We start from the raw sequence: 27,429 nt of genomic DNA, 5'->3' as shown, positions 1-27,429 counted from the left end.
AATGGATGTGACAGATTCCACTACAGTGATTGCGATTAAGCCAATTGTAGGACATGCAGTATTATGGGAGCGTTTCCATTCTAATGAATTTGATAGGAGCAGGGAAATGGCTCCCAAAATCGATGGCAAAATACTGTTACATATCTCTTGCGATTGCGCTTTGCTTTTCTAGCGGGTTCCAGGCCTTATTGTGATTGCAAAGTCCCATTCCCACCAAAGTGCTAGTCCACAAAAAAATGCAGCATTAGGTTTGTCAAAAAAAATAATTGCATTAGTGGAAACTAGGCAACACTATTTCCATTATATTGCCTATGTCTTTGTGATCTGCAAAACACACGAGATCCAAAAATCTTGACACTTTGGGAGGAGCAGAGACACAAAGTGCCTTTAAAAAATGTTGCCTTTGTAGAAAAGATGACTGCTGCAGGATTTGCACCATGTCACAGGCATGGAAATGTTTTTTTTTTTTTTTTTTTCCTCTTATATATATTCTTCCCTTACAAACTGCCGGTTGCCTAAAGGTAGCCATACACTGGTCGATAGCCAACAGATTCCTCTGATCAGAGAGCAATCTACTGGCTGTTCACACACTGCACACAGATTTTTAATTGGTTTCAGCATACTGTCACTTTTTTCGGCATCCTCTTATGTGTCCTCTCACTTTCTGTCCTCTGGCAAGCTGAAGTTCAAACAGTAGAGGACGCTCTACTGTTTGAACTTCGGCTTTTCACAGGACAGGCAGTGAAGAGGACATGGAGAAGGGTAGCCAAAAGAAGTGACTGCACGGACCCCGGGGACCCGTGCCAACCGGACAGGTGAGATTATTGCTGCCGCTATGGTGACGGTCGCTTACAAATCGACCCCGACCCGCTGGCGATCAAGCAAAACTTTCTGTTTGGACCTATGTCAGATGGAAATCGGTCAACATTTGAATGAACGATTTTACAGCAGACTCTATCACAGTGATCGAATCAGGTGTTACGATGGAAGTGGAGCTGGTGTATGGGTACGTAACTTATACTGAGCTGAGGGCTTCAGGGATGTCCAAGTCGCACATAGAATGAACATATTGTCTTGGTTAGAACCCCTACTAGGTATACTTTGAAGGCACACACTGTTACAGGCGGAGAGTCACCACTGCAGCCAGGGAAGTTGCAAGTGGGTTTGCTATGGCAGCCTCATAATTTTTTTTTGTTTGTTTTAATTAAAATAAAGGGCTGCTGGTGTAATTGAATAGCACCAGTAATGAATATCCTTAGAGTGGGGTGGGCAGTTGATTTGTAGTGACTGTACCTGGCACCCTTACAAGCTTTGTGCTGCCCATCTCCCTTCATTCTATCAGTAGTGTGTTTCAAGGAGCAGAGAAGTGAAGGCCGTCATTACACTCTGTCATTTCTCTTCCAAAGAAGACGTGAGCAGGTACATACCAGTGCAAAAGTGATAATTTTCCACACGATCCTAGTATTTGTAGGCAGGGGAAGAGTAGGAAATATGTAGTTTTTGAAGCAGTTTTCATGCAGTGCTGCACACCCACTCAGACGATTTGCTTTCGGGTGGAGATGTGGAATTTCTCAGTCAGCAGTGAGTTTGGCCCTGGGATGTGGTGTTTGTGGAGCTGTTCATCTAATATGGGGAGCTGAGAAGCCCATTTGTGTTGTTTGTTCTATGCAAATGCTTTTTCTGGTTTGTGGTTTTTCTGGTTGAATTGTCTGAGACCTGCAAGAGACTTTATGCTGCAGATCATGTGACTCTCTGCAGGTCACTGTGGTCTGGCTGGCAGATGCTTGCGTGGCTCTCCCTGTAAAACTGGGCCAGGCTGGCACAGTTCACCCAGATCCGGTCAATAAAAACCTCTGCCTGTGCACAAGGTTGTCAACACATAGCCTGGCTCTAGCCCAGTGGCAGCGTCCTCTGATGACTGTACTCCTGTGGACCTCCTCCTGGGCTAAAAGCAAGCTGTTCTAATTGGTATCAAAGAGAATATTGCATTCTGTTGGAATAATCAGCTAGTGTGATCTAAAATACAATACAAGCGGGACAGATAAAAATAGAAATTGCACCGCATTGACTTCAATTATATAACACTATTTAGCGTTATAAGTGTTAAATGGCGCATGCAGTGTGCCTTACACTTAAAACGCTAAATAGCGTTAAGTCATAAAAATGCAGGGGGCTACTGTTAGGCAGGGGTTGGGGGGAGAGGCAGTGGGACACTGGAGGGAGTAGGATTAGGGAGGATGTATGCATACATTACCTCAACCCAGGCCGGCGATCGCTCTTCCACTTCCTCAGTTTGCTGTACTCCTGCATTGAGCCAATCACCATGTGGCTTCAGTCCCCGCATGGTGATTGGCTGGATGCAGGACTACAGCAAACTAACTAGGAAGTGAAGGAGTGATCGCCAGCCAGGACATATGGGCAGCATGGTGACCTAGTGGTTAGTGCTCTCTCCTTGCAGCGCTGGGTTTCCTGTTCAAATCCAAGCCAGGTCAACATGTGCAAGGAGTTTGCATGTTCTCCCTGTGTCTGTGTGGATTTCCTCCGGGCACTCCGGTTTTCTCCCACATCCCAAAAACATACAGATAAGTTAATAGGCTTCCCCCTAAATTGGCCCTAGACTACGATACATACACAATACATACATAGACATATGACTAGGATAGGGACTAGATTGTGAGCTCCTTCGAGGAACAGTTGGTGACAAGATAATATGCACCATTTTTCACCCTGCGCTATTTTTAACTGTATACATTACAGGGGCTGCTTGTCATTTGGCCACAATGGGAATCTGTTAGTGCTGAAATGAAAGTTGCGTTAATATAGAAATCATTTTATGATTATTTAGTATTTTTATAGCGCTGATATCTTCTGCAGCACTTTACAGAGGATATTGCCTTGTCACATAACTGTCCCTCAGAGGGGCTCACAATCTAATCCCTACCATAGTCATATGACTATAACATGTAGCAGATTTATCATAGTCTAGGGCCAATTTAGGGGGAAGCCAAATTAAGGTAGCCATACATATAGCGCTGATGGGCAGATTCGACCAAGAGACAAATCTATCTCTAATCTCAAATCTGATTAGAGTGAGATCTGTCGGCTGCCTATACACCGCAGGCCGCTTCCCGATCAATCTCATTCTGAAATCTATCCAGAATCGGCCTTGAGACAACGCATCCGCTGCTTCGCTGTCCTACCAAATGTTTAAGGTGCCACCAGTGCCCAGTGCATTACCTGTCCGTGTCTGCCGATGGCTCCGGGTTCCATCCATATATGCGCACCACGTGCCAGAGTAACATGGGTGTGTATATGTTGTCACACACGCAACCATGTGGGGCGCGTGTATGGACAGAGGATGTAGGCTGGAGCCAGCAGTGGACAAGGACAGGTAATGTGTAGTGCACCAGGGATAGGCACATTGAACATTAGACGGGGACAGCATTGGGAGTTTGTCACTAGTCCCAATATCACTCGATGTTACTGTCGCGCACCCAACCGACCCTGACCCCTTGCAGTATGTTCGATAGACATGCTTGACCCGAAATTGGTTGCATCCTTGATTGGGCATGCACTTGGTGGCACCGATTTTTTTTTTTTTTTTTTTTTTTTTTTTTTTTTTTTAATTTTATTTTATATATATATATATATATATATATATATATATATATATATATATATATATATATATATATATATATATATATATATATATATATATATATATATATATATATATCTCTATATATCTATATCTCCAATTCAATAATAATTATCGCTAGATGTATGAGTACCTTAACTTATCTGTGCGTTTTTGGGATGTGGGAGGAAACCAGAACATCCAGAAGAAACCCACGCAGACACAGGGAGAACGTACTCTGTGCAGATGGTGCCCTGGCTGGGATACGAACCGGTGTCCTAGCGCTGCAAGGTGAGAGTGCTAACCACACTACATCACCGTGCTGCAGAGTACACTTAAATATGTCTGCACTAATTGTCCTTCAGAGAATCTCACAATCTAATGTCTAAAGCTGGACATACATACGATTGTTTTGATCCATTTATCTAGCTAGTAATCTGTTGCTCCAGCATATCCAATCAGTTAACGTAAATTTTGGGCAGTTTTATCGATTGGAGGTTAGGTCAGCATGTTGTTGAGAAATGTGTGATGGGGAGGGCAGGAGTGATATTTTTTTTTTGGGGGGGGGGGGTGTATCTGCTGCTGCCGCCAATGAACCTGTGAATGAATGTATGTGTAATTTGGGGGAAACCACTGTCAAGAAGAAACCCGTGCAAACATGAAGACATGGAAATTCATTGTAGCAGTAGATAATGTTCTGGCGGAAGTTTGACCCTGGTACTATAGTATTGCAAGAACCACATTAATTCAACATGCATACAGACTGTCTGTATTCATGTGGTTCTCTAAAATTCACAGGCTGACACATTGTTGCATTTCAGTGGATCTGGGGTTGTTTGTCTTTCATGGACAACAAAAGGGCAGTTTGCATCTTTGGCAGTTATGCATTGTGGGAGACCTCGTATACTCTGAATAATAGCAAATACCTTCCGTTTCAGAATTGCCTTTTTCCAATTTGTGGGTTTAGTTGGGGGTTGAGAATTTAAAGTTTTGTATGGCTGTTCCGTTGATGAACAAAAGTATGCTGCTGTTCTTGTTCTTTAAGAGCAAGTTACTTTTCTTACTAGATCAGGTTCACTTGAGCACTGTCAGGACTCGCTATTACACCAGCATAAATGATAGGGTGAATTGCAGGACTTATGGCAGTCCTGATAAGAAGGCAGCACCACCCTGGGCTGCTGAGTGCGGCAGCACAGGGGTCAGTGAGATAAAGTTACTGGCATCACACACACGCTGAGCTGTCACAGATACCACAACCACTACAAGATTCCTCCATCACTAGCAGGAGGGATTCATTACACCTCCACCCAAAATCAGACCAAGCAGCTGGCGAAGGAAACCCTTCCTGATGGCAGCCAACCCAAAATAGCACTGTGATTCCTTCTCACTGCTTCAAGGAAAAGGCCACTTTTTGTAAGAATGTGAAAACCCTTTTTAATCCTTTCCAATTCATTTTTTTTTATCACCCTTGTCACACACATTAACCCCCCCCTCTCAACTGGTGGTTTGTTAATTGGTGTGTGCTGCTGTGGTGGAGGAGGGGGAGGTGATGTCTTGCTCCTGTGCTGACTTATAGGACAACTGTGCCCCAACTGGCAGCCATGTTTTTCTGTGTCAGACGATGTCCAACATTGGTGCTGAATTGGAAAGTCCCAGTGTCTGATTAGAAAGGAGGGTTAATAAAGAACCATGTGTAGATAAACTGAGAACGAGCCACACAAAAATTATTTTTGTCCAAAAGCAAAATAATGAAGAGAGAAATGTACTGTATATTCTGGTGTATAAGACTACATTTTACCCCAGCAAAATTTTCTCAAAAGTCGGGGGTCGTCTTATACACCGTGTGTCATCTTATAGGGCGGGTACTGAAACTTCTGAGCCAGACTGGAGAATGTGCGGTTGCTGCATACGGTGGGGGGAGCTCAACAACCTCCACAGCCGCATCCCCACCGGCTTGGAGACAGGGATAGCTGACCAATCCAAGCAGGTTTTGTATACAACAACCAGCCAATCGCTGATAAGGTACACCGCTTGCTGTGATTGGCTGGTTGTTGTATACTGGGTACCATTACAGCACCAGTATCTGTACCTGTTTATACAGTATAGCGCCAGTACACACAGTATAGTATACAAATGTCCAACAGTCAAGAGGGGTAGTCTTATAGGGCGAGTATATCCCAAAATGTATATTCTAACTGGAAAAGTTGGTGGTCGTCTTATACGCCGGAATATACGGTATGTGTTTTTGCATTGTTAGTGCATCACTCACAGAAAAGGTAAACTTGATGGGTAGCAGATCGGGCTAACCATAGTCTTCAAAATGCAGTAAAATATTATTGTAAATAAAATGTGGTGTGATAATCAACCCATGTGAAAAACGTTTAAATTAACTCAAAAGTAGCTACCATCATGTACAAATTGCTAATTGCTTGATTATGGCAGTTCTTTGATTACCTAATTCAGCTTCCGCAGTTTTTTAAAGGGAACCTAAACTGAGGATATGGACTTTTCCTCTTAAAATAATACCAGCTGCCTGACCCTCCTGCTGATCCTGTGTCTCTAATACTTTGAGCCACAGCCTCTCAACAACCATGCAGATAAGGTGCTCTGACTGAAGTCAGACTAGATTAGCTGCATGCTTGTTTCAGATGTGTGATTCAGCCTCTACTACAGCCACAGAGATCAGCAGGACTTCCAAGCAATTGGTATTGTTTAACCACTTAAGCTCTGTCGTTTTTTTTTTTTTTTTTTTTTTTTTTTTTTTACTTTTAGATGTAGTTTTACTCTTTGGCAAAAAGATGGCAACCTCGAGTTTGTTTACATGACGTCACTCTAAGCGTACAATGTACGCTTAGAGGGACATAGTCTCAGAAAAAGCGTAGCTTCCGAGAGAAGCGGTCGCTTTTTCAGCGGGGGAGAGGAATCGGTGATCGGGCACCATAGCCCGATTGATTCCTGGGCTACCGAATCTGCGGCCGGGAGTGCGCGTGCACGATCGTTCCGCGGGAGCGCGCCTGTCCTCGACGTTTTTATACGTCAAGGAGGACAAAGTGGTTAAAGAACAAAGCGTCACCCATTCTAACCTAGAAATCTAAAACCCATATATAAGTAGATAAATACTACTTCTACTTACAAAACAGATGTATTGTGCTATCCACGTAATGATTCCTGTGAATTTTATAAAGGAAAACCAGACCATCCTTTTCTAGGCAGTGGCCATTTTGCCAAGCTAATGCTGACATCATATCCTCCCTGACTCTTGTTTTCCCCCCTCCCTTCTCTTGCTCATTGTGTATTCATTAGTTGCCCTCCTCCCCGACACTCCCACTGGTGTATACTAGGAACTGCACTGTATTTTGTTTTCTTTTCTCAGTCTTGCTTGTAAACACAAGTGAGCAGAGGTGTTTCAGATAAGAAGCTAGGCGGGGAAGTAAATAGAAGAGGAGGAATATATTATAGATAAAAAGAACCCCCAGCATTCAACTGTTTGGCACTGACTACTAAAGGGCCAGTGCTCCTAAAGTATGTGATAACTCAAATCATAACAGCAGAAAAAGTTTTGCAAGTTTTTAACCTCCCTGGCGTTATGATTATTTTCAGATTTAAGGTCTAAAAGCCATACAATTTTTTTTTTTACAAGCTTTTAGACCCTAAAAACAAGAAGAAAAACATACCTCAGAGAGGTCTGCAGCAGCTCCTGCATGAAACCCACTCAGGCACGAGATTACCACCCTGTTCTGCAGCTTTCCGTCCCGAGCCTGACTCAAAATATTTAGTTGCACCACTCTGACACATACAAAGATAAACACTCCTTCAAACCTATGAGCATTTCAGTGCATGCTTTTCACCCTTCTCTTTCCATAACTAGGGTTATACAGGTGGCAGCCATTAGCAATTCCTCCTTTGCCGGACACCACCTACTCCACCAGTTTGCCGGATTCTGTCCCGGCAATATGAAAGGAAGGGAGGGGATCATCCAATGTAAAATATTTTATATTTGTCATCATGCAGCTGAAAAAAGGCTGCTATTTATTATAATTTAGAAAATAGATTTTATTTCTGAAATCTTGTATTTTTCACTTGGGTCCACTTTAACGCTAAGGAGGTTAATGCAGGATTAGCATCTTTATCACTTAATACACTCAGACCAGTTGCTGTTGAAATTTGATTTTTATGGTGACAATACCACTTTAAAAGGAAACATCCATATCCCTCTCAGTTAAGGTTACCTTTAAGTTTTGCGATGTTCACCCCCCAGTACATGTACATTTATAACAAAGACACAATAAAGTGTATGCGCTCAGGATAATTTACAATATCACTAATCTGTGGATCGCGTACTATAGCAACACTGCGGAATAAAGTAATCAAAAATAGAACCCGCTCTCAGTCTATAATAATGACAGAGGGGCTGTAACACCCAGTCCTCCTTACAGGAAATACAGTTCAGTCCCTCACACAAGGCAACTTCACCATCTGGTGCACAGTCCTCTTCTCTTGTCACATATGACCATCACAGGGATATAAAAAAAAAACAGGAGAAATCATAGCGTACTTCTGTCAGCAATTCAATGCCTTCACCATCACCCTAAAGTGATTCCACTGTGACAGGTGTAAGAATGACACATACAATGTCCACTCCGTGCTGGGCCACTCCCCCTATGTGCCCGCACTTACCCTATGACGCGGAATGACGAGGACGCGGAATGGATGTTTAAACGAGCCCAGCAGACAGTGTGATCTGAAGTCGGATGGGTGTGAACGGCTACCCGGGAGCTAACACCCACTGATCTATTCATGCTTGTTTATGGTGAAGGAATTGTACGTGCGATTTTTAACTCTTTTTATTAAACTGAGAAGGTTTTACACTATGGAAGTCTCCTTTGAGTCCTAGTGCCAGAGAAGATTATAGGAGATCCCCCAACATTTGCAAATTCTACCTCCGGATTGAGGAGGCTCATAGGGTGAGTGCGGGCACTTAGGGGGAGTGGCCCAGCACAGAGTGGACATTGTATGTGTCATTCTTACACCTGTCACAGTGGAATCACTTTAGGGTGATGGTGAAGGCATTGAATTGCTGACAGAAGTACGCTATGTGATTTCTCCTGCTTTTTTTTCATATCCCTGTGATGGTCATATGTGACAAGAGAAGAGGACTGTGCACCAGATGGTGAAGTTGCCTTGTGTGAGGGACTAAACTGTATTTCCTGTAAGGAGGACTGGGTGTTACAGCCCCTCTGTCATTATTATAGACTGAGAGCGGGTTCTACTTTTGATTACATGTACATTTATGCTCCTCTTCTCTGTGGCTGCCATGATGGGCAAATATCACAAGCCAGTGAGGAGAGAGGAGTAAACTGTGCACCGTAATCCAATTCTTAGAGGGCTATGGAGGCTGTCATGCCAGTTGCCTGGCAGTCCCGCTGGTCTCTTTGGCTGCAGAAGCCTCTGAATCACCAGAACCAGAAATAAGCACGCTGTTAATTCAGTCAGTCTTCAGTCAGACCCTGAACAAGCATACAGATCAGGTACTAAGTATTAAAGACATTGACAGCCAGTCAATGTGCATTGTTTAAAAGGAAATTTGTCAGCCTTCATATCTCTCAGTTCAGGTGTTGTGAAAGTGCCTGGTTGAGGGTGTGTTTATAATATGTCTAGGTAAAAAGATTGCATTACATGTTGTTAAATGGTGTCAAACACCTCTGCCACAACCACCACCTTTTTACTGTGCTGAAAACAGAAATACTGACTTTATAAGTTGCTACCACATAGTATAGGCATTACAACCAAAGAAAAGAGCAGCTACAACACATACTTGGTCACTGGTAACTCCCATACTTGTGTCATTAGTTTTCAGGCTGGGCTGTGAAGCCTTCAGCTGCTTGTAGCACAGCAGGTCCCAGCATGCCTATGAGGTGTGCAAAGAACATATGAAGCATTTGCCTGTAATGTTTAGTCCTGTGATGTATCTGCCTGTGGGTGAATGAGGTGGTTCTTGTGGTTTGGTTGAAGTGTCATAAATTCTGTGACTCACAAATATTTACTATAAATAAATACTCTGGTTCTTGGCTGTGACTCAGAATAGAAGTTGTTTGTTTCTCCTCTATTTGTTGGAATTGTCTTGTGATTACTTTAGTATTCAGTGCAGTATCCGGACTATGATGGAGCACTTTGGTCTTGTGGGCAGAGAAATTCTGCAGCGGATCAAAGTCACTGGTATGTTGGTGATGTCACATCACTAAAGTGCACAATTCTCCTGTTCTTAACAGTCCCCCCCACCCTTAAGCCTTTGGACTATAGTTTGTCACAGGACATTTTATTTTTTAAATTATGATTTAACATTCATTGAACAGTCCCCAACTACAGTGTATCACAGTGGATAAGCCGACTTTGACACCCAAGTTTTGTGTGTGTTTATCCAGTCTGTGGTTGATATATTGCGGGAAAGCTGTGGCATCCCTGGTAGGCGGAGTGCATTGCAGAGTGTGCTGCAGTGTGTATAGCTACTTGTCCTCTCTCTGGCTTGCATCCCTGGTTGGCCAGCTTTTTATTATTATTATTTTATATATATATATATATATATATATATATATATATATATATATATATATATATATATATATATATATTTTTAGGCCAAGTGTGTGTGTGTGTGTGTGTGAAGGGTGGCAGTTTATGTGCTGGGGGTTTTGGATTGCAGGAGGGGGGCCACATGCCAATTATGTTGGGTGGCGTCATGGGTTGTTACCACACCCTCGGTGCTTCTTTCCCATGTCTTATCTTCATTGCTGGGGCAGCAGGGTCATGATGTGCAGGCGCAGGGAGATAGGCGCTGAAATCAGGAAGAGGCACGGCAGCGGACAGGTGAGCCTGCAACGCTCGGCACAGGCCTGGGATCAAATGATTGGATGGACACATTGCATTGCAGCCTCTATCACTTCCAGATTTGATCCTTATGGTCGAATCGGCCAGATAATGCCGCAAATCAAGTAATGTATGAGCACCTTAAAGGCTTCAAATGTGAACCATCTTTTTAAACATGTGAACTTCATCATCCTAGTCTCAGTACCTGTTTCAATCTGAACTCCTCCTTCCTGCTTCTCCCTAGTTGTGGATGTCTCTATCTGACCTGCATCTGTTTCTTCTACTAGTAAATAAAAAGATTTCGTTTTAAATTGGGAGAAAAAAACGGGTAAACGCGGCAGGTTTCATATCTAAAGCTTTTAATATATCCAATGGTACCCGGCAGGGGTGTCCCTTATCCCCAGTCATTTTCGTATTAATAATGGAAACCATAGCCCAAAAGATCCGCACCAACCCTCAGATCACGGGAGTTAACATTAATGGCACTGAACACTTGATCAGCATGTTTGCAGATGATGTGGCCCTCCTGATAACAAAACCTGAATCTACACTCCCACATATTATAGAAGATCTACAAAAATTCTCTGAGGCATCTTTATCTAAGTTAAAGTAACACAAATAATTTATATTCAGGCTTAATATAGCTCCTGAGATTGAATCCCATCTTAAGTCGAAGTATGAGTTCGTATATATGTCAAAATTTTGGCTTTCCTGGTCGGGATGGATAGCAGCTTTCAAATTATTCCTTTTACCTAAAATACTTTATTCTCCGCACATTACATGTGCCTGTATCAAAGTCTTGGTTTTTAGATATTAAAAAGTGTATAAAATTTTTTATTTGGAATGGGAAAAAAATCCAGACATTTATTTCAGATGACCCGTGATAAAGCTAAAGGAGGCATGGGTCTACCCAACATCGAATTATACTACTATGCATCCAATTTAGACATGGCCAAACAATGGTGGTCTCAGGCCTAAGAAAAACCATGGGTTAAACTCGAATCTCAGCTTTTAGGGATCAATCTTAGAGACCTACTAATTAGTATACGAATGGGAGCAAAACCTCTGACAACCCATTATCCAACTAGTCAGACTTTATTAAAATCCTGGGAATATTTCATCAAACACCCTCCGCCATCAGACACAAATATATCGGTCCAAGCAAATATTTCAGTCCTAGAACATTTCACACCTGACCTTGACCTGGGGGCATGGAAAAAAGCAGGAATTATAACTTTTTCTGATCTCTTTGCAAACAACCATGTTAAAGGAATACTTAAGTAAAAAAAAAATGACATTTACTCACCTGGGGCATCCCTCAGCACCCCGAAGCTGGATGGTGCCCTCGCAGCCCCGCTCCGATCGCCCTGTCCCCGCTGGCGGCTACTTCCGGTTCGGCGACAGCCGCCGACAGGCTGGGAACGCGGCTGATTTTCCGCGTTCCCAGCCGCTGCTATCACCCTCTATGCTGCTATAGCGTATATATATATATACAAGCAATGTTTTGATGAATACCGTATTTTTCGGGCCATAAGACTCTCCGGACCATAAGACGCACCTAGGTTGAGAGGACAAATATCAGGGAAAAAAATACTAAACCTGGTGTGTTCATGTTCCAGGTGCATCTTGTGGAAGGAAAAAGTATTAGAAGAGATGGAGTGTCCTGCTGGGTTCACCTACTCATTTCTGAAGTAAGGCAACCATGAGAGGCAGGAAGTGTCACCCAGCCCCATCTTTTAGCTATTCTCAGCTAAGGGAAAACTACATGTACCTAGATGGCCAGCCCACAACAGGCCAAGGTGGGCACTGATTAGCAGGCTGAAGGGCCACAGCTTGTTACCTACTGGAGCATTCTGTACCCCATATAGTTCTGGGCTCCCAATGAGCATCCCACCTCACCTGAGAGTCCAGCTCCCCCACCAAGTTAAACCTTGTCTTCTGGAACTTCCATGTGCTGTTTGCTATGGCAGCAGCTGTTTGTCCTCCAAGTGTCCACAAAGTGGACACAGCCCCGACATACACAGCGGCGCAGGTGCCGGGTAACACAGCAAGCAGGAAGATCTGAGGTCACGCACAGCAATGCACCCAGGTGAGGCAGTGGGCCAGAAGATCGGAGCTTCATTCAAGTGCCACTGCTGCTTGCTGCTGATAGCTGCCGGGGTCACCCACTGCGATGCACCTGGGTCAGGCAGTGCACCGGAAGTCACGCTGACAAGATGAATGGAGGAGGGTCTTGCTGCTGATGGCTGCCGGGTCACCCACTTCCTGCACCTTGATCAGGCAGCGCGCCCTGGAAGTCCCACTGACCATGAGGAGATGGATGGTGGACGGGGTCTTGCTGCTGATGGCTGCCGCTGGAGTCATGTATTGTGATGCACCCGGGTCGGGCAGCGCACCGGAAGTTCCGCTGACCATGAGGAGATGGATAGAGGAGGGTCTTGCCGCTAATGGCTACTGCCGGGGCCACGCACTGTGATGCACCTGGGTCAGGCAGCGCACCGGACGTCCCGCTGACTACGAGGAAATGGATGGAGGAGGGTCTTGCCGCTATTGGCTGCTGCTGGGGCCACGCACTGTGATGCACCTGGTCAGGTAGCACGCTGGAAGAGTAGAGCTTCGTTCAAGTGCTGATGAGACAAAGAAAGGCAGGAGTCTGGTCCTGCAGCTGGGACGAAGCTTTGAGGATTCAAACGCTGATGGAGACTGAGGGAGAGAAGGGCGAATTGCAGTGCGGGACCTTCTGGAGGGGGGCTTCTGGCACACATTCGGACCATAAGACGCACTGACTTTTTCTCTACACTTTTAGGGGGGAAAAAGTGCGTCTTATGGTCCGAAAAATACGGTATTTTGATGAATCTTGTTTTAAAAAGCAATAAACCAATTTATGATGAAAAAAAATTGGGACAAAAAAATAAAGCCAGAAAATGATTTGCAAAAGGCGATCTGTTTGAGCAGCTAGTCTGCCACCACATCTGCTTTCCAGGAGCAGTTCATAAAAGATCTGCCTGGGTGGGGTGAATTAAGGCTCATACACGCCTACCAACAATCTGTCCAACTACAGTATCTTCCAAACCTGGTTTGTTGGAAGATAGTTGGGGGTGTGTGTGTGGCTGGCAAATTACCAAATGACCAACTGATGACAGTTTGTTTGCAAGATCCAACCAGAGGATCAATCTGACCCAACTATCATGCGGGTTGGAATGTGTGTACAAGTCTTTTGAACAACTTTGTTGTTTTTGAATGCAGACTTGTTGTACAGTTTGTCGTTTAGCTTGCACATATAGTGTTTAAGTGAGTTGGTTATTTAGATGGTTGGCAAGTATGTACATAGTTGTCATATAAACAACTTTTTGTACGGTTGGTCATGTTGAGCTGTTGGTTGTGCATTAAGTTGGACATGTGTTTGAGCCTTAAAGAGAACCTGAACTGAAAATAAAAAGTCAAAATAACCATACACAGGTCATACTTCCCGTGTAGTCTACTCTTCAATCTTTCTCCTCTCCTGCTTCCTGTGTGACCAGTGTGATCAATGGAATTCTCCGTCCTCCATTTTAAAAATGGACATTACCCACTAATAGCTTCCTGGTCAGCACGCTGTTAAACTAGAATATCACCCACCTGAGCCATAGGGAAACATGGACATTACCTTACACATTCAGTTGTAACTGACTGCAGCTGATATAACTGACAGCAACTGGTATATTTCAGTTCTGACAAAATATTGTCAGAACTGGAAGGGATCACTGTAAGAAGAAAATGGTGAGCTTCTGAGTGGAACTGTCAGTGAGGTTAGTATGTAATATTCATTTGTAGCTATGTCATGTGTTTATTTTAAATTGTACTCCAGGTTCCCTTTAAAGAGAACCAGAGAGAAAGCACCCTCATGTATTTTATTACATTTATCAGTGGGAACATGACAGTAAACACCTACCCTGCTTTTTAGTTTCATTCTTATCTCCTTAATTAGTCTATTAGCAGCTGTGATAAGAATCCCTGACTGGTTCAGTCTAGGTTTGACCTGGAATCATTATAGCTGAGTCACTCTTCTGTGAAGTCTTTTCAAGCCCAAGCCTGCCACCTCCTGGCTCAGATTTCCTGCTTTTGCATACTGAGAGCTGTGATGACATGGGAGGGGCTGCTGCTGCTGCTGAGAGAGAAGCTCTGACACAGACAAGTTTTCAGAGCAATATGTAATATGATCTGTGTGCTCTGTGTGCACTCTGTCTGCATAGATACTGATGATGACTGCAGTTTCATTCCTATGAGAGACACTTCCTACCAAAATGAAAGCACACAGATGAAAGGCTGCAGCAGCCTTTCTCATATAGCCTAGATAGCAGCCTAGTCTCATATAGCCTAGACAGCACATCCAGAACAACTCACAACCCGGAAGCAGAAGGGATATGAGCCGGCAGCCATATTTGATTTTTCCTGGAGCAATAATGGATAAAAAACACTAAAAAAGGCACACCAGAGCGGCGAATTATCAGGTAGAGCATTTATTCTTTACAAGCTATCGACTGATGTTTATTTTGTGTGAAACGTTCATCTCTGGTTCCCTTTAAGGTGTGTGTTTGGCAAGGGTGATCTACTTGTAGGAGAGCTGGGGCGAGGCCAGTGTTTGTCACAGAGAATGTGGGAATATAATTTTGGTTGAAGGGCAATGAGGGGGAAAGTTGTGAGGTGTTTGCTGAGCTCTTTGTGTTATCTCATCCGCTTCCTTTGTTGCAAATTATCCCTGGCATAAGCTGGCACCTATTATTTGATGGCTGTTCCTTCTGATTGCAGGTGTGCATGTGACTAGCTTGAAGGTACTGATGTTAGGAACATGCAAAACAAGAAATTGTGCTTATAGGAACTCCAGGAAAAGTGGTAACGCTGTAACCAGATAGAATAATGTTCATTTCTTTTACTTCTCTAATTCTTATTTATTCCTGCAGACGTTGCTGAAGAAATGTGTACAATTTTATTTGTACTTCTGTTCACAGGTAGGGCACTAGAGGTCCTTTTCTAAGTACTGTATTCAGATTTACTTAGAGCAACTTTACCTAAAGATACTGTAGTAATGAGGAGGTGGGGGTTGATAAATCAAGCCATTGCAAAGTGAGAAGTTAAAGTTAAGATATTTTTATAGTTAAAGTTAAGATGGCTCAAGAAATGATTGATACTCAGCATGTGATAATAGGTGTTTTTAGTTATTTTTACCAGACAGTGACCATGTTACTACTAAGGGAAGATAGAATTTGGGCTCCTGCCCTCCCTCAGTTGTAAGTAGTTGGAAGGGGTCTAAACTTCTTTGTAGGTAGGGCCTCTTGTTTGATGGTCACCCAGATTTTATCCTGGGGTTACCCCCAAACGGTTATGGATTGTTCAGTGATAGTTCCGCTATAATCTTCATCATCTTCGACGGCATGGAGGTGGCAAGAGTAGCATGTGCCCGTCTTCTGGGCACTACCATTTCCAATGACTGCAGCTGGAAGGCTAACATCTTTGCTGCCATCCAGCGGAAAGCCCAGCAGAGACTTTACTTCCTTCGCCAAGTTCGGCATGGCCCAAGAGATCCTCTGCTCTTGGTCTGGCATACTTGCGCCACCGCCAGTGACCATTACAAACTACAAAAGATCATGAGGTTGCCGGAGAGGATCATTGTGAGACCCCTCCCCTCATTTGCTCACCTATACAACACAAGGCTGCGTACTAGGGCACTGAGGATTGCAAACGACCCTTCCCACCCAGGAAACAGCTACTTCAGTTTGCTTCCATTGGGCCGGAAGCTTAGGGCCATCCCCACAAGGACCTCTAGACACATGAACTAATTCTTCCTCTTGGCTGTCAGCCTCTTAAACTCCCTCTACATTCCCCCATCAGTTCCCCCCCAAAGGTGCCACGTGACTTGGCCAATCAAATCAAATGACTAACTTTATCCTTATGTCAGACTGGAACTGTATACAGGAAGATCTGTTATGTATAATGAGCAATGTAAATGTAATTGATGTTTGATATTCCTCTACTTGATTGTTGTTCCTCTGCTTGATGACTCTTTCATGCTTGTTCACCTATCTAACCATGTCTTCTTCTTGAACTATGTATTGTGCCAAACCCAATTCTGGGAATGACTCTGTTATGCTTGGCGACATAAACAATTCTGATAATAAAGTTCGATAGAAGGTAGGCCAAAACCACCCGAGCTACGTTTCATAGTTGAGATATGGCTGGCAATTCTGGGTTTCTTGTACATCCATGCAAAGCTATTAACTAATCTCTGTATACTCACAAAAAACTCTTGGGAACTGGGATAGGAAGGTTGTGGAGTAAATATCTAGCGCCATGGTTCCCAACCTTTTTGAAGTTGTGACACATCACACCAAATGCTGAGAGCTCTGTGACACATCACATATGTATAATTGATAAATACTAATAACCAGTGTTCTCCCCAGGCTCTTTTAGCCGGGTGCTCCACCCAGCTAGTGTTGGTGAGCACCCGGGTGTCATCAGCCCACCTACCTCTCTGCTGTAAGCAGACTTGTGCAGAGAAGCGCTGGCCCTGCATTCTTTCATCTCTCCCCACCCGGCTACTTTTTCACGCCACCCGGCTTGAAAACCTTTGTGGGGAGAAATGGATGGAAAGCGTACATTGTCCTGAATACACTTAAAAATGAAGGCTAGAACCTTTCAGGGGTACAATTAGGGCCCTCTCCAATTTGGAATGATAGCATAGTACCGACAATGTGCATCTCACGCGTTACAGCAATGGTGCTTCCGCCCCCCAAAAAACGCCCTCAGGCTCCGTATAGGTAGGTAGGAGTAAGTAGCCAGGTATATTTGACCCCAGTATAAGAAGCCAATATAGTTGCCCCAGTATATGTAGATAGTATAGTTGCCAGAGTATAGGTAGCTAGCATAGTTGCCCCCAGTAAAGGTTAGTTGCTCCAGTATGGGTAGTAGTATACCAGTATAGCTTAGCCAGGTAGGTGGCCAGCCTGCTTTCCCCCTCCCTTCCCGCGGCCGCTGCTCCTGTGACCTTCTGAGCTGGCGGCCGCTTCCTCTATGCTTGTACCCAGCTGGCCCCCTCTCCTTCGCCATAGGCTTCTTCTCGCACTGCTTCTCCCCGCCTCTGCTCAGCCTGTAGTTAGATGGCTACAAGAAAATGACCGCCAATGTCAGCATTTGTGGGCATCAGCGGCCAGGAGCAGAGGCAGGTAGAAGAGGGGAGAAACAGAGCAGAGCGGCGACACATACTGCTGCCGCGACACATTCACACGGGTTGGGAATGACTGATCCAGCTACTGACTTGGATAAAGTTCAGTTTTGCATTAAAGAAAACCTGTAACATAAAAAAGTTCCCCTGGGGGGTACTCACCTCGGGGGAGGGATGCCTCAGGGTCCCAATGAGGCTTCCCATGCCGTCCTCCGTCCCTCGGGGGTCTCGCTGCAGTCCTCCGAACAGCGGCAATGTAAATATTTACCTTCCCGGCTCCTGCGCAGGCGCTGTGGCGGCTGTCTGCTCCGAAATAGGCGTAAATACCCTACTACGCAGGCGCAAGTCTCGGGCCACAGCGCCCCCGCTGGAGCCTAGAAAGGTAAATATTGAACAGGCTGTCGGATCTGTCGGGCCGCTGTTCGGAGGGCTGCAGCGAGACCCCCGTGGGACAGAGGACGGCGTGGGACGCCTCATTGGGACCCTGAGGCTTACCCCCCCTCCCGAGGTGAGTACCCCCCCAGATGAACTTGTTGATGTTACAGTGTCTCTTTAACCTCCTTGACGGTATGGACGAGTATATCCGTCCATTACCGCCGGAGGTCGCCGCTCAGGCCCTGCTGGGCCGATTTTTATGAAATAAAAAGCAGCACACGCAGCCGGCACTTTGCCAGCCGCGTGTGCTGCTTGATCGCCGCCGCTCTGCGGCGATCCGCCACGAGCAGCACGAAAGAGGGTCCCCCTAGCCGCCCGAGCCCTGCGCAGCCGGAACATATAGTTCCGGCCAGCGCTAAGGGCTGGATCGGAGGCGGCTGACGTCAGGACGATATAAGCAAAACAAGGAAGGCTGCTCATTGCAGCCTTCCTTGTTTATTCTGGGCGCCGGAGGCGATCGAAAGAACGCCTCCGGAGCGCCCTCTAGTGGGCTTTCATGCAGCCAACTTTCAGTTGGCTGCATGAAATAGTTTTTTTTTTTTTATAAAAAAAAAAAAACCCTCCCGCAGCCTCCCTGGCGATTTTAATAGAACGCCAGGGAGGTTAAAGTTCCTCTTTAAATAGGCTCAGGAGCCAGGTAGTCAAGACCCCTTAGAAATGACAGCTTCTGGTACATTTTTGAGGGTATTTTTTTTTTTTTTTTTTGCTTTGTTTTTGTTTCTCCTTCTGGCTCCTGATTTTCTTTGTCTAGGCCTAGCTTATTCAACCATTAACTTGATCAATAATGTGCCATATTCATTATTACAGGTTTTGCCACCCTGAATGAAACTGAGAAGTCTGACAGCCTGTTGTGTACATGATTTTGTTTTACAGTTTCCCTTACCTCTCCCACCCGCTCTCAAATTCTAACTGTGTCTTAACCAGCCTGGCGTTCTGATTTTTTTGTTTCTGTTTTTTGCACATTTTTTTTTTTTTTTAATCATGTAGCTAGCCTAGTGCTAGCTACATGATTCCCCCTCCCTGCGACACACCTCCCACCCCTCCGATCGCCGCCGGCGCAAAGACCCGTCCGAAAAATCCTGTTCTGAATGGGATTTCCTTGAGTGCTTCCCCCGTCACCATGGCGACTGACGTCGTGACGTCATCAACGTTGTGACGTCACAGGGAGTCCCGATCCACCCCTCAGCGCTGATTGGCCAGGCAGCGCACGGGGTCTTGGGGGGGGGGGGGGGGGGGCCTGTATTGCGGCGGATCGGTGGCGAGCTGCAGTGATCAGGTAGGACATTAGGTGTTTAAAGAAAGAAAAAATATTATTCAAATAGGCCCAGCGGTACCTGAGCAGTGACCTCCGACGTCTCTGGACGAGCCTAGCTCGTCCAGAACGCCAGGGAGGTTAAAGGACAACTGAAGTGAGAGGGATATGGAGGCTGACATATTTATTTCCGCCTGGCTATCCTGCTTATCATCTGCCTCTAATACTTTTAGCCATAGTCTCTGAACTAGCATGCAATAGATCAGGTATTTCTGACATTATTGTCAGATCTGATGAGATTAGCTGCATGCTTGCGTCTGGTGTACTTCAGACACCACTGCAGCCAAATAGACCTGCAGGGCTGGCAGGCAACAGGTATTGTTTAAAAAGAAATAAATATGGCAGCCTCCATATCCCTCTTGCTTCAGTTGTCCTTTAACATATTTTGTAAGTCCCATACCTGAGAGCTGTAAGTTATGATCTAGACACAGGAAGTGAATTGATTGCAGAGAGCAGTGATTTGGCTGATCTGCAGATTTCAGATGAGATATCTGGGACACATGGGTGCACGTTTGAAGGAGCAGAGAAGGTGAACAAAAGGACCGTACAAATCTTTTTCAGCTATCTGTAACTTATTAAAGTGTTATTATTATTATTATTTATTGTATTTATAAATCGCCAACATATTACGCAGCAGTGCACATTAGATAAATGGGTTAACATACAAGGTAGAACATACAGGAAACTCACAACAAAACAAGATCATGCAAATTATTTGATAACAATAGTGTCATAGGTCAAAACAGAGACTGTTCTAGTCCGCGAGAGGGGTGATTGTCAGTAAGATTGCATAATCAAGCTGGAAACACTAGGGAGGAGGACCCTGCCAGAGGCATACAATCTAAAGGCTGGGGGTGGAGACAATAGGTGCATCTTTTGAGAGGGTGTCTAACAGAACATATTATGGTGCTGGTGTAGGGGGGTATGCGAGCATGAAAAGGTGAGTCTTGAGAGCTTGTCTGAAGGTATTAAAGGTGGGGGCGAGTCTGATGGTTGGTGGGAGTGAGTTCCAGAGAGTAGGGGCAGCCCTGGTGAAGTCCTGCAATCGTGCATGTGACTGAGATATGTGTGATGCGACTAGGCGCAGGTCTTTGGAGGATCGGAGAGGGTGGGCTGGTATGTGCCTGTGGACCAGATCAGAGATGTAGGTTGGGCAGGTCTTGTGCACGGATTTGTAGGCCAAGCACAGGATTTTGAAATTGATCCTAAAGCTGATTTTTAGCCAGTGTAGGGCTTTACAGAGCGGAGTTGTAGAGGCGCTGCACTGAGAAGAATGTATCAGTCTGGCTGCCACATTCATTACCAATTGAAGTGGGGCATTACGGTTAGAGGGGGGGGGCCAGACAAAAGAGAATTGCAGTAGTCTAGGCGGGAGATAACAAGGACGTGGATAAGGAGTTTAGTGGTGTCAGGACAGGTAGGAGCGGATCTTGGAGATGTTGCGGAGGTGGAAGTTGCAGGATCTGGCAATACCTTGGATGTGGGGTGTAAAGGAAAGTTCAGAGTCCAGGGTAACGCCTAGACTGCGGGCTTGGGAGGTAGGGCGGATGGTACTATTTTCGATAGGGATGTGCAGATCTGGGAGGGGTGCAGCTGTGCGGGGTGGGAATATTAGAAGCTCAGTCTTGTCCAAATTATGCTTCAGGTACCTGGCGGCCATCCAGGAGGAAATGGATGTGAGGCAGGTGGAGACTGTCTATGGTAGAGGAGGAGAGATCTGGGGTGTGGAGGTATATCTGGGTATCATACAGGTGGTAATTGAAACCCATGGAAGAGATGTAATTGAAACCCATAGATGAGCGTGATGTCATTTTTTCCTACAGGATATAGATATATATATATATATATATATATATATATATATATATATATATATATATATATATATATATATATATATATATATATATATATATATATATATATATATATATATATTTATTAAAAGCTCCTGCTCTTTGACTAATAGTAAACTACAGTGGAGGAAATAATTATTTGACCCCTCACTGATTTTGTAAGTTTGTCCAATGACAAAGAAATGAAAAGTCTCAGAACAGTATCATTTCAATGGTAGGTTTATTTTAACAGTGGCAGATAGCACATCAAAAGGAAAATCGAAAAAATAACCTTAAATAAAAGATAGCAACTGATTTGCATTTCATTGAGTGAAATAAGTTTTTGAACCCCTACCAACCATTAAGAGTTCTGGCTCCCACAGAGTGGTTAGACACTTCTACTCAATTAGTCACCCTCATTAAGGACACCTGTCTTAACTAGTCACCTGTATAAAAGACACCTGTCCACAGAATCAATCAATCAAGCAGACTCCAAACTCTCCAACATGGGAAAGACCAAAGAGCTGTCCAAGGATGTCAGAGACAAAATTGTAGACCTGCACAAGGCTGGAATGGGCTACAAAACCATTAGCAAGAAGCTGGGAGAGAAGGTGACAACTGTTGGTGCGATTGTTCGAAAATGGAAGGAGCACAAAATGACCATCAATCGACCTCGCTCTGGGGCTCCACGCAAGATCTCACCTCGTGGGGTGTCACTGGTTCTGAGAAAGGTGAAAAAGCATCCTAGAACTACACGGGAGGAGTTAGTGAATGACCTCAAATTAGCAGGGACCACAGTCACCAAGAAAACCATTGGAAACACATTACACCGCAATGGATTAAAATCCTGCAGGGCTCGCAAGGTCCCCTGCTCAAGTAGGCACATGTGCAGGCCTTCACTAAATAAAACATCACGAGGAGTTTGCTGATCACAAAATTTGTATTCAATAAGCACGCACAATGCATTGCTATACCCTCAAACCTCGCGTGAAATTGCACATACCCCAATTGTTGAACACCCCCCTTTTACCCCAAACCCCAGTCAGGAATGTTGTTTGCCTGCAGGACTTATTTGCGTATACCAGCGCTGGTTTTTAGATCTCCTTTGGCCATATTTTAATTGCATAGGATGAAAGTGAACCGTTTTCTAGACGAATAGTCCTGCAGTGAAATTCCCATCTGGATTGGCAATGTGAGGGGGTTTAAACAGTCCCTTTAAAACAATTCCAGTACCTTAAAAACTTGCTGATGCAGGGATGAAGCCACCATTTGCCCGCGGACTTTACCCAAAGGCTTTTTATCTTACCGCTCTTGGGTCTTCAGGGAGCGAGGACTGAGCGCACGGGCGTCCCCGCCTGCTCCTTTCCGCCCTACCAGCTCCCTCATCACCAACCGTCTTTCTATCCTGCGGACTGATGTATGGAGATTTTGCCGCGGACTTTCGTCTGTTCAACGCGGGTCTGCTGTGACCTTTCCCCTGCTGAGGCAAGTAAGGTAGCCGGCTGTGCCCAAAACTTCTGCCGACGCGTTTCACTCGCTCCTTGCGAGTTTTTTCAAGGCATTAGGCATCATTCGAGTGCGAACGCCCTCTTGAGGCTAAATAAATAGGCCTTTAGTTCATGCATATTCATATTTCTTTATACATTCGCTTGAGCACCATCTTGTGGCTATTTGCCTAACTTATTACCATCTTTGTTTTCCTCTCACCACTGAGAGTTTATCCATTATCTTGCGCTACTTTAGCGTATTATTGAATTTAATATTATTAGTTATTTAGCCCAGAATGTCTGAATCGTGCATTTCATTATTTTGGCCCCTCTATGTTCCCTCTTTCAACCATTTTATGGGACAATACAAATGCCTCTAACGAGAGGGGACCCAGGAGACACCCGCGTTTTGTACTAGCCCCCCCCAAAAAACTCGACCCAAGGAACCCCATCATGATATCACAAAATTCCAAAGGAGCTGGAGGAGGTGTGTTGCGCGCGTGGGTTCGGGGAGCATGTCGCCCTCTGGCTGCGCTTTATAGATGACATATTAATGGTTTGGAAGGGAGATGAAACAAGCCTACAGCTTTTTGTTGAACAGTTGAATAGAAATAAAAGGAATATTTATGTAACCTATAGTTATGATAAAAGAGAAGTTACTTTTTTGGATTTAAAATTGCAAAGACAGGAAAATCATCTGGTAACAAGTACATATAGAAAGCCAAGCTCAGGAAATACCCTGTTACATGCTGAAAGTCAACATATGAACTGTCAGATAAGAGCAGTACCCATTGGGGAATTTCTTAGAACCCGACGCAATTGTACCACAATTGATTTATACAAAGAGTCAAAGAAATTGAGAGCTCGATTAAAGGAAAGAGGATACTCCTCTAGAATGATTAGCAAGGCTTATATTCGAGGGTTAAAAACAGATAGGAGTACATTACTAACTACTAAAAAGAACCAAGGGAGTGAGGTGACACGTTTAGTGACCAGATATGGAACCCATTGGCCTGAATTGCAGAGAATTTTGGCAAAAAATTGGGGAGTACTCACTCTGGACAGGGAAATCCTGTCTATAGTGGGGGAAAGACCCCATGTAACAGCTAAAAGAAGCAGTAATTTAAAAGACATGTTAGTGTCAAGTAAATACAATAAAAAGCAAAAGAGCAATTCAACGGTCTTTAAGAGAAAAGGCATGTATAAGTGTCAGAATTGTTCGCACTGTAGATATGTGAAGGAGGGAGATACCTTTTTTGACAGCTCAGGAAACATGGAATTCAAGATTCGAGATTATATAACTTGTGCTACCACAAAGGTCGTTTATCAAATATTATGCCCATGTGGGAAAATATATGTAGGTAAGACGGGAAGAGACTTGGGTACACGCATAGGTGAACATTTAAATAATATCAAAAACAAAAAGGTGGAAAGTGCAGTAGCAGTACACTTTAATGAATGCCAGGGGGGTAACTGTAAAAATCATTTCAAGGGATATATAATCTAAAAATAAGTCCTAGAAGAGGCGATTTTGATAAAATATTGCTCCAAAAGGAATCCATGTGGATTTATAAATGCAACACTGTAGCACCACATGGAATTAATGTTGACCTCAATTTGAAAGTATTCCTGTGAAAAATATGTGTGTGGCCCAGGTCTCTTTCCGCCATGTTCTCCTTTGGAATTTTGTGATATCATGATGGGGTTCCTTGGGTCGAGTTTTTTGGGGGGGGCTAGTACAAAACGCGGGTGTCTCCTGGGTCCCCTCTCGTTAGAGGCATTTGTATTGTCCCATAAAATGGTTGAAAGAGGGAACATAGAGGGGCCAAAATAATGAAATGCACGATTCAGACATTCTGGGCTAAATAACTAATAATATTAAATTCAATAATACGCTAAAGTAGCGCAAGATAATGGATAAACTCTCAGTGGTGAGAGGAAAACAAAGATGGTAATAAGTTAGACAAATAGCCACAAGATGGTGCTCAAGCGAATGTATAAAGAAATATGAATATGCATGAACTAAAGGCCTATTTATTTAGCCTCAAGAGGGCGTTCGCACTCGAATGATGCCTAATGCCTTGAAAAAACTCGCAAGGAGCGAGTGAAACGCGTCGGCAGAAGTTTTGGGCACAGCCGGCTACCTTACTTGCCTCAGCAGGGGAAAGGTCACAGCAGACCCGCGTTGAACAGACGAAAGTCCGCGGCAAAATCTCCATACATCAGTCCGCAGGATAGAAAGACGGTTGGTGATGAGGGAGCTGGTAGGGCGGAAAGGAGCAGGCGGGGACGCCCGTGCGCTCAGTCCTCGCTCCCTGAAGACCCAAGAGCGGTAAGATAAAAAGCCTTTGGGTAAAGTCCGCGGGCAAATGGTGGCTTCATCCCTGCATCAGCAAGTTTTTAAGGTACTGGAATTGTTTTAAAGGGACTGTTTAAACCCCCTCACATTGCCAATCCAGATGGGAATTTCACTGCAGGACTATTCGTCTAGAAAACGGTTCACTTTCATCCTATGCAATTAAAATATGGCCAAAGGAGATCTAAAAACCAGCGCTGGTATACGCAAATAAGTCTTGCAGGCAAACAACATTCCTGACTGGGGTTTGGGGTAAAAGGGGGGTGTTCAACAATTGGGGTATGTGCAATTTCACGGGAGGTTTGAGGGTATAGCAATGCATTGTGCGTGCTTATTGAATACAAATTTTGTGATCAGCAAACTCCTCGTGATGTTTTATTTAGTGAAGTTTTGAACTGTGCCATGCATAGAAGGTGCTAGAAGTAGTACATGTGCAGGCCTGTCTGAAGTTTGCCAATGAACACCTGAATGATTCTGTGAGTGACTTGGAGAAGGTGCTGTGGTCTGATGAGACCAAAATAGAGCTCTTTGGCATTAACTCAACTTGCTGTGTTTGGAGGAAGAAAAATGCTGCCTATGACCCCCAAAACACCGTCCCCACCGTCAAGCATGGGGGTGGAAACATTTTGCTTTGGTGGTGTTTTTCTGCTAAGGGCACAGGACAACTTAATCGCATTAACGGGAAAATGGACGGAGCCATGTATCGTGAAATCCTGAACGACAACCTCCTTCCCTCTGCCAGGAAACTGAAAATGGGTCGTGGATGGGTGTTCCAGCACGACAATGACCCAAAACATACAGCAAAGGCAACAAAGGAGTGGCTCAAGAAGAAGCACATTAAGGTCATGGTGTGGCCTAGTCAGTCTCCGGACCTTAATCCAATACAAAACCTATGGAGGGAGCTCAAGCTCAGAGTTGCACAGAGACAGCCTCGAAACCTTAGGGATTTAGAGATGATCTGCAAAGAGGAGTGGACCAACATTCCTCCTAAAATGTGTGCAAACTTGGTCATCAATTACAAGAAACGTTTGACCTCTGTGCTTGCAAACAAGGGTTTTTCCACTAAGTATTAAAGAGACTCTGTAACATTAAAAAGATCCCCTGGGGGGTACTCACCTCGGGTGGGGGAAGCCTCCTGATCCTAATGAGGCTTCCCACGCCGTCCTCTGTCCCACGGGGGTCTCGCCGCAGCCCTCCGAACAGCCGGCGACTGTGCCGACTGTCAGTTCAATATTTACCTTTGCTGGCTCCAGCGGGGGCGCTGTGGCGACTTTCTGCACGGAAATAGACGGAAATACCCGATCTCCGTCGGGTCCGCTCTACTGCGCAGGCGCCGGAAACTTGCGCCTGCGCAGTAGAGCAGACCCGACGGTGATCGGGTATTTCCGCCTACTTCGGCGCCGAGAGGCATCAGAGCGCCTGCGCAGGAGCCAGGAAGGTAAATATTGCGTCACAGCTGTACGGAGGGCTACAGCGAGACCCCCGAGGGACGCAGGACGGCGTGGGAAGCCTCATTAGGATCCTGAGGCTTCCCCCACCCGAGGTGAGTACCCCCCAGGGGCCGTTTTGTCGTTACAGTTCCTCTTTAAGTCTTTTATTGTTAGAGGGTTCAAAAACTTATTTCACTCAATGAAATGCAAATCAGTTGCTATCTTTTATTTAAGGTTATTTTTTCGATTTTCCTTTTGTTGTGCTATCTGCCACTGTTAAAATAAACCTACCATTGAAATGATACTGTTCTAAGACTTTTCATTTCTTTGTCATTGGACAAACTTACAAAATCAGTGAGGGGTCAAATCATTATTTCCTCCACTGTAACTGCAGTGTGTGATAACTGCTCAAAATGTAGGCCTCTAAAGGCGCGTACACACGTCGGATTTTTTTTTTAAACTACGGGTTGTTCTGACTACAGTTTGCCTGTGAGTAGGGATAATCAATGAGATGCAAATTCTTCTAAAATTATGCAAATGTATGCAGTTTGAAAACGGACCAATCAATTTAATCAAGGTTTAAATTGATTGGTCCGTTTTCAAACTGCATATATTTGCATCAATTCGGAAAAATTTGCATATCTTTGATCATCCCTACCTGTGCGTACAGCCTGTACTCACAGGCAAATGGTCGTCAGAACGACCGCCCCGTAGGCAGGTCTGACGACTAGTAGTTTAAAAAAATCCGCTGTGTGTACATGCTTTAAATTGCCCCTCCAAACACCTCCTTTTCAGATGAATATCAGTGGTTAGCACTAATGCAGTTGTCTGCTTCTGTTTGCTTTTCAGCGTCTGTAAAGCTACTTACTCAC

The 27,429-nt window shown here is 44.6% G+C and overlaps 1 protein-coding gene across 21 annotated transcripts in view; it reads left to right on the top strand.

The window, feature by feature from the left end:
• Window positions 1-27,429, top strand: part of MICAL3 (microtubule associated monooxygenase, calponin and LIM domain containing 3) — a 340,878-nt gene that overhangs the window by 36,718 nt on the left and 276,731 nt on the right. The gene's annotated exons all lie outside the window — the stretch shown is intronic.

The sequence above is a fragment of the Hyperolius riggenbachi genome, chromosome 3 (assembly GCF_040937935.1).
Source record: "Hyperolius riggenbachi isolate aHypRig1 chromosome 3, aHypRig1.pri, whole genome shotgun sequence".
Taxonomy (NCBI): Eukaryota; Metazoa; Chordata; class Amphibia; order Anura; family Hyperoliidae; genus Hyperolius; species Hyperolius riggenbachi.
This window is presented reverse-complemented; position numbering and strand designations above follow the sequence as displayed.